This window comes from Triticum aestivum, chromosome 6B (assembly GCF_018294505.1).
Source record: "Triticum aestivum cultivar Chinese Spring chromosome 6B, IWGSC CS RefSeq v2.1, whole genome shotgun sequence".
NCBI lineage: Eukaryota > Viridiplantae > Streptophyta > Magnoliopsida > Poales > Poaceae > Triticum > Triticum aestivum.
The window spans coordinates 304,337,577-304,346,509 of NC_057810.1; positions in this window are offsets into that span (position 1 = coordinate 304,337,577).

The following is an 8,933-nucleotide window of genomic DNA, read 5'->3' on the forward strand; positions in this document are numbered from 1 at the left end:
TCTTACTCAATACTCACACCTTATAACACAGCCAAGAACTCCTTCTTTGCCAATCTATTTTGAACTCCTTCAAAATCTTGTCACGGTGCGTATTCATTTGAAAGTACTATCAAGCAATTTTTGATCTATCCTTATAGATCTTGATGCTCAATGTTCAAGTATCTTAATCCAGGTTTTCCATTGAAAAACACTTTTCAAATAACCTTATATGCTTTCCAGAAATTCTACATCATTTTCGATCAACAATATGTCAATAACATATACTCATCAGAAATGCTATAGTGCTCCCACTCACTTCTTTGGAAATACAAGTTTCCAATAAACTTCGTATAAACCCAAAATCTTTGATCATCTCATCAAAGCATATATTCCAACTCCGAGATGCTTACTCCAGTCCTTAGAAGGATTGCTGGAGCTTTGCATACTTGTTAGCATCTTTTAGGATTGACAAAACCTTCTGGTTGTATCACATACAACCTTTCCTCAAGAAAATCGTTGAGGAAACAATGTTTTGACATCCTATCTGCAAGATTTCATAAATAATGCAGGAAGTGCTAATATAATTTCAACAGACTCTTAGCATCGCTACGAGTGAGAAAGTCTCATCATAGTCAACTCCTTGAACTTGTTGGAAAACATCTTAATGACAAGTCGAGCTCTCTTAATGGTGATACTTACCATCATTGTCCGTCTTCCTTTTAAAATCCATCTGTACCCAACAGCCTTACGACCATCAAGTAGTTCTTCAAAAGTTCATACTTTGGTTTCATACATGGATCCTCTCTCGGATTTTATGGCCTCGATCCATTCGTCGGAATCCAGGCCCACCATCGCTTCTCCATAGCTCCTAGGTTCATTGTTGTCTAGCAACATGACCTTCAAGACAGGATTACCGCACCACTCTGAAGCAGTACGCGTCCTTGTCGACCTATGAGGTTTGGTAGTGACTTGATCCGAAGTTTCATGATCACTATCATCAGCTTCCACTTCAACTGGTGTAGGCGCCACAAGAACAACTTCATGTGCCCTGCTACACACTAGTTGAAGTGACGGTTCAATAACCTCATCAAGTCTCCACCATCCTCCCACTCAATTCTTTCGAGTGAAACTTTTCCTCGAGAAAGGACCCGATTCTAGAAACAATCCCATTTGCTTCCGAATCTGAGACAGGAGGTATACCCAACTATTTTTGGGTGTCCTATGAAGATGCATTTATCCGCTTCGAGTTCGAGCTTATCAGCCTGAAACTTTTTCACATAAGCGTCGCAGCCCCAAACTTTATAAGAAATGATAGCTTGGGTTTCTCTAAACCATAGTTCATACGGTGTCATCTTAATGGAATTGTGTGGTGCCCTATTAAAGTGGATGCGGTTGTGTCTAATGCCTAACCCATAAACGATAGTGTTAATTCGATAAGAGACATCATGGTATGCACCATATCCAATAGGGTACAGTTACGATGTTCGGACACACCATCACACTATGGTGTTCCAGGCGGTATTAGTTGTGAAACAATTTCCACAATGTCTTAATTGTGTGCCAAACTCATAACTCAGATATTTATCTCAATGATCATATCATAGACATTTTATCCTCTTGTCACGACGATCTTCAACTTCACTCTGATTACTTGAACCTTTCAATAATTCAGATTTATGTTTCATCAAGTAAATATACTAAGAATCTACTCAAATCATCAGTGAAGTAAGAGCATAAGGATATTCACTGCGTGCCTCAGCACTCATTGGATTGCACACATCAAATGTATTACTTCCAACAAGTTGCTCTCTTGTTCCATCTCACTGAAAATGAGGCCTTTCAGTCATCTTGCCCATGTGGTATGATTTGCATGTCTCAAGTGATTCAAAAACAAGTGAGTCCAAACGATCCATCTGCATGGAGTTTCTTCATGCGTATATACCAATAGATGTGGTTCGCATGTCTCAATCTTTTCAAAAACGAGTGAGTCCAAAGATCCATCAATATGGAGCTTCTTCATGCATTTTATACCAATATGACTTAAGTGGCAGTGCCACAAGTATGTGGTACTATCATTACTATCTTATATCTTTTGGCACGAACATGTGTATCACTACGATCGAGATTCAGTAAACCATTCATTTTAGGTGCAAGACCGTTGAAGGTATTATTCAAATAAACAGAGTAACCATCATTCTCCTTAAATGAATAACCGTATTGCAATAAACATAATCCAATCATGTTTATGCTCAACGCAAACACCAAATAACAATTATTTAGGTTTAACACCAATCTTGATGGTAGAGGGAGCAGGCGATGCTTGATCACATCAACCTTGGAAACACTTCCAACACACATCGTCATCTCACCTTTAGCTAGTCTCCGTTTATTCTGTAGCACTTTTATTTCGAGTTACTAACACTTAGCAACCGAACCGGTATCTTAATACCCTGGTGCTACTAGGAGTACTAGTAAAGTACACATTTAATACAATGTATATCCAATATACTTCTATCAACCTTGCCAGCCTTCTCATCTACCAAGTATCTAGGGTAGTTCTGCTTCAGTGACCGTTCCCTCATTATAGAAGCACTTAGTCTCGGGTTTGGGTTCAACCCTGGGTTTCTTCACTAGAGCAGCAACTGATTTGTCATCTCATGAAGTATCCCTTCTTGCCCTTGCCCTTCTTGAAACTAGTGGTTTTACTAACCATCAACAATTGATGCTCCTACTCGATTTCTACTTTCGCGGTGTCAAACATCGCGAATTGCTCAAGGATCATCATGTCTATCCCTGATATGTTATAGTTCATCACGAAGCTCTAATAGCTTGGTTCTAGTGACTATGGAGAACCATCACTATCTCATCTGGAAGATTAACTCCCATTCGATTCAAGTGATTGTAGTACTCAGACAATCTGAGCACATGCTCAATGATTGAGCTTTTCTCCCTTAGTTTGCAGGTTAAGAAACTTGTCGGAGGTCTCATACCTCTTGACGTGGGCACGAGCCTGAAATCCTAATTTCAGCTCTTGGAACATCTCATATGTTCTGCGATGTTTCAAAAAATGTCTTTGCTGCCTCAATTCTAAACCGTTTAACATTACGCACTGAACTATCACGTAGTCATCAAAACGTGTATGTCAGATGTTCGCAACATCCACAAACGATACTTGAGGTTCAGCACACTGAGCGGTGCATTAAGGACATAAGCCTTCTGTGCAGCAATGAGGACAATCCTCAGTATACGGACCCAGTCCGCATAATTGCTACTATCAACTTTCAACTAAAATTTTCTCTAGGAACATATCTTAAACAGTAGAACTAAAGCGCAAGCTATGACATAATTTGCAAAGTCCTTTTGACTATGTTCATGATAATTAAGTTCATCTAATGAACTCCCACTCAGATAGACATCCCTCTAGTCATCTAAGTGATACATGATCCGAGTCAACTAGGCCGTGTCCGATCATCACGTGAGACGGACTAGTCATCATCGGTGAACATCTCCATGTTGATCGTATCTACTATACGACTCATGTTCGACCTTTCGGTCTCTTGTGTTCCGAGGCCATGTCTGTACATGCTAGGCTCGTCAAGTCAACCTAAGTGTTTTGCGTGTGTAAATCTGGCTTACACCCGTTGTATGTGAATGTTAGAATCTATCACACCCGATCATCACGTGGTGCTTCGAAACAACGAACTTTTTGCAACAGTGCACAGTTAGGGGGAACACTTTCTTGAAATTTTAATGAGGGATCATCTTATTTATGCTACCATCGTTCTAAGCAAATAAGATGTAAACATGACAAACATCACATGCAAATCATAAAGTGACATGATATGGCCAATATCATCTTGCGCCTTTGATCTCCATCTTGAGGCACGACATGATCACCTTCATCACCGGCATGACACCATGATCTCCATCATCATGATCTCCATCATCGTGTCTTCATGAAGTTGTCTCGCCAACTATTACTTCTACTACTATGGCTAATGGTTTAGCAATAAAGTAAAGTAATTACATGGCGTTATTCAATGACACGCAGGTCATGCAATAAATTAAGACAACTCCTATGGCTCCTGCCAGTTATCATACTCATCGACATGCAAGTCGTGATTCCTATTACAAGAACATGATCAATCTCATACATCACATATATCATTCATCACATTCTTTTGGCCATATCACATCACATAGCATACCCTGCAAAAACAAGTTAGACATCCTCTAATTGTTGTTGCATGTTTTACGTGGCTGCTATGGGTTTCTAGCAAGAACGTTTCTTACCTACGCAAAAGCCACAATGGTGATATGTCAATTGCTATTTACCCTTCATAAGGACCCTTTTCATCAAATCCGATCCGACTAAAGTGGGAGAGACTGGCACCCGCTAGCCACCTTTATGCAACAAGTGCATGTCAGTCGGTGGAACCTGTCTCACGTAAGCGTACGTGTAAGGTCGGTCCGGGTCGCTTCATCCCATGATGCCGCCGAATCAAGATAGGACTAGTAATGGTAAGAAAATTGAACAAACCAACGCCCACAACTACTTGTGTTCTACTCGTGCATAGAATCTACGTAATAAAGCTGGCTCTGATACCACTGTTTGGGAATGTAGCAGAAATTCAAAATTTTCAATGCATCACCAAGATCAATCTATGGAGTAACTAGCAACGAGAGAGAGGGAGTGCATCTTCATACCCTTGAAGATCGCGATGCGGAAGCGTTGCAAGAACGCGGTCGGTGGAGTCGTTCACTAAGCGATTCGGATCGCGGCCGAATCCGATCTAAGCACCGAACAACGGTGCCTCCGTGTTCAACACACGTACAGCCCGGGGACGTCTCCTCCTTCTTGATCCAGCAAGGGGAGAGGAGAAGTTGAGGGAGAGCTCCGGCAGCACGAAGGCGTGGTGGTGGAGCTTGCAGTTCTCCGGCAGAGCTTCGCCAAGCACTACTACGGAGGAGGTGTTGGGGAGGGAGAGGGCTGCACCAGGGGAAGGGTGAAGCTCCCATGCGCCTCCCCACTATATATAGGAAAGAAATCCCATCATTTCCTTCCCCACCGATTGTTATCCCCCTTTTTTAGGGATCTTGATCTTATCCCTTCGGGATATGATCTTATTCCTTCTAAGGGGGGATCTTGGTGCGCCTTGACCAGGGGTGTGGGGCCTTGCCCCCACTACCCACGTTCATGTGGGTCCCCCCATGCAGGTGGGCCCCACTCCGGAACCTTCTAGAACCTTCCTGATACAATACCAAAAAATCCCGAACATTTTCCGGTGGCCAAAATAGGACTTCCCATATATAAATCTTTACCTCCAGACCATTCTGGAACTCCTCGTGACGTCCGGGATCTCATCCGGGACTCCGAACAACATTCAGTAACTGCACACTAATTCCCATAACAACTCTAGCGTCACCGAACCTTAAGTGTGTAGACCCTACGGGTTCGGGAATCATGCAGACATGACCGAGACAGCTCTCTGGCCAATAACCAATAGTGGGATCTGGATACCCATGTCGGCTCCCACATGTTCCACTATGATCTCATCGTATGAACCACGATGTCAAGGATTCAAGCAATCCCATATACAATTCCCTTTGTCAATCGGTACGTTACTTGCCCGAGATTCGATCATCGGTATCCCAATACCTCATTCAATCTCGTTACCGGCAAGTCACTTTACTTGTTCCGTAATGCATGATCCCGTGACTAACTACTTAGTCACATTGAGCTCATTATGATGATGCATTACCGAGTGGGCCCAGAGATACCTCTCCGTCACATGGAGTGACAAATCCCAGTCTCGATTCGTGCCAACCCAACAGACACTTTCGGAGATACCCGTAGTGTACCTTTATAGCAACCCAGTTATGTTGTGATGTTATGCACACCCAAAGTATTCCTACGGTATCCGGGAGTTGCACAATCTCATGGTCTAAGGAAATGATACTTGACATTAGAAAAGCTTTTAGCAAACGAACTACACGATCTTGTGCTATGCTTAGGATTGGGTCTTGTCCATCACATCATTCTCCTAATGATGTGATCCCGTTATCAATGACATCCAATGTCCATGGTCAGGAAATCATAACCATCTATTGATCAACGAGCTAGTCAACTAGAGGCTCACTAGGGACATGTTGTGGTCTATGTATTCACACATGTATTACGGTTTCCAGTTAATACAATTATATTATGAACAATAGACAATTATCATGAACAAGGAAATATAATAATAACCATTTTATTATTGCCTCTAGGGCATATTTCCAACAAAGTGAAGATCATGATCATAACATTTTTTCTTTCTCTCAAAATAATTTAAGTGAAGCAAGACAGAATTTCTTCAAAATTTTACTAACTCTAAAATAAATCTAAGTGAATCAAGAGAACATTTCTTCAAAAATACTAAGCACACCGTGCTCAAAAAGATATAAGTGAAGCACTAGACCAAGTCCATTACTCATAAATTTTTTTAAGTGAAGCATAGAGAGCAATTCTATCAAGTCATGACATAATTTTGGCTCTCTCAAATAGGTGTGTCCAGCAACGATTGATGACTTAAAGCACAAAATAAAACAAGTAAAAACACATATCATACAAGACGCTCCAAGCAAAACACATATCATGTGATGAATAAAAATATAGTCTCGAGTAAAATACCGATGGTCGTTAGAAGAAAGAGGGGATGCCACTCGGGGGCATCCCCAAGCTTAGTTGGTTGCTCATTCTTGGATGATAGCTTGGGATGCTGGGGCATCCCCAAGCTTAGACTCTTTTATCCTTCTTTCATCCATCGTAAAATAACCCAAAACTTGAAAACTTCAATCACACAAAGCTCAACAAAACCCTTGTGAGATCCATTAGTAAAACAAAGCAAACCACTACTATAAATGCTGTGTAAAACCAACTCTTATTTTGTTTTTGTATTATATCTACTGTATTCCAACTTTTATATGGCAAAAAATCTTCAAACAAAACCATAGAACCATCAAAATAAGCAAACAACACAAAGAAAACAGAATCTGTCAAAACAGAACAGTCTGTAGTAATATGTAACTTTCGAATACTTTTGTAACTCCAAAAATTCTACAAAATTCGGAAGACCAGAATAATTTGTATATTAATCTTATTAAAAAAGAATCAGGGTAAAATCTCTTTTATGTGATTTATGATAATTATTTTTGTGAGCACAAAGTTTCTGTCTTTTTCAGCAAGATCAAACAACTGTCATCTCGGAAGATCCTAAAGGATTTACTTGGCACAAACACTAACTAAAACACAAAAAACACAATCATAACAGTAGAATAATTGTGCTAACACTCAAGAACAGAAATCAAAAAGCAAAAATAAATTTTATTCATTGGGTTGCCTCCCAACAAGCGCTATAGTTTTACGCCCTTAGCTAGGCATAAAGCAAGGATCTAAGTTTTGTCTTTTTTGGTGCTAGATCCATAAGATGCCTTCATGATTCATTCATATGGTGGATTAATTCTTGTTCTAGGAAAGTGTTCCATACCCTTCCTCAAAGGAAATTGGAACTTAATATTGCCTTCTTTCATATCAATCACTGCACTGATAGTGCGTAAAAACGGTCTACCAAGAATAGTTGGACAAGACGGATTACAATCAATATCAAGAACAATAAAATCTATGGGCACATAATTTCTACTTGCAAGAATAAGAACATCATTAATTCTGCCCATAGGCTTTTTAGTAGTAGAATCCGCTAAGTGCAAATTTAAAGAGCATTCCTCAATATCGGTAAGACCAAGCACATCACATAAATATTTCGGAATTGTAGAAACACTAGCACCCAAGTCAGATAAAGCAAAACACTCATAATTTTTAATCTTGACTTTGATATCAGGTTCCCATTGATCACGCAATTTTCTAGGAATTGAAACTTTTAATTCCAATTTTTCTTCAAAAGCTTTCATCATGGCATCAACAATATGTTTAGTAGAAGCTTTATTTTGTTCATAGGCATGGGTGAATTTATCATGGATTGCAACAAAGAAATACAATCAATCAAAGAGCAACTATCATAATTAAAGCCTTTGTAATCCAAAAGAGTGGGCACATCACTAGTTAAAATTTTGACCTCTTCAAACCCACTTTCATCCATTTTTTCAACAAGATTTTCACTCTCCGAAATATTGAGACGCATTCTACCTAAAGTTGACTCTTATCCAGTCTCTTTTTCATCAATCTTATTTTACTAAAAAAGGAATCAATAGAAGAAACACCAATCATTGTAAGATCATCATCACTTTTGTGAAAGAAATCACTAGAAAATGCTTTTTCTAAAAATTCTCTTTTAGCTTTAAACATAGTGGTTCTTTTCTTACTTTCATCCATAGAAACATAAAGAGCTTTAATTGATTCATCTACTTTAGGCACAAAAAAATTCATCTTGAGGTTTTCCACATCATGAGCAATTCTATCAACACTTCTAGACAAATCATCAATCTTATTCAACTTTTCTTATATGGAAGTGTTGAAAACCTTTTGTGTGTTGATAAATTCTTTAATATTATTCCCAAGATAAGAGGTGTTCCTATTATTATTGTAAGATTGATTTCCATAGAAATTACCATAATTATTATAGGAATTACTAGGAAAAGGCCTAGGACTAAAATTACCTCTATAAGCATTGTTGTTAAAATTATTGCGAGAAATAAAATTCACATATATGGCATCACTATTTTGCTCAATCAAAGTATACAAAGGCATATCATTAAAATCAACAGGAGCACTTTTACTAGCAACCAATTTCACAAGAGCATCATCAACTTTTTTCACTCAAAGAAGAAATTTCTTCAACCGAATTAACTTTTTTACTAGTAGGAGCCCTTTCGGTATGCCATTGTGAATAATTTGCCATGATATTATCAAGAAATTTGTGGCTTCACCCAAGGTAATTTCCATAAAAGTACCACCC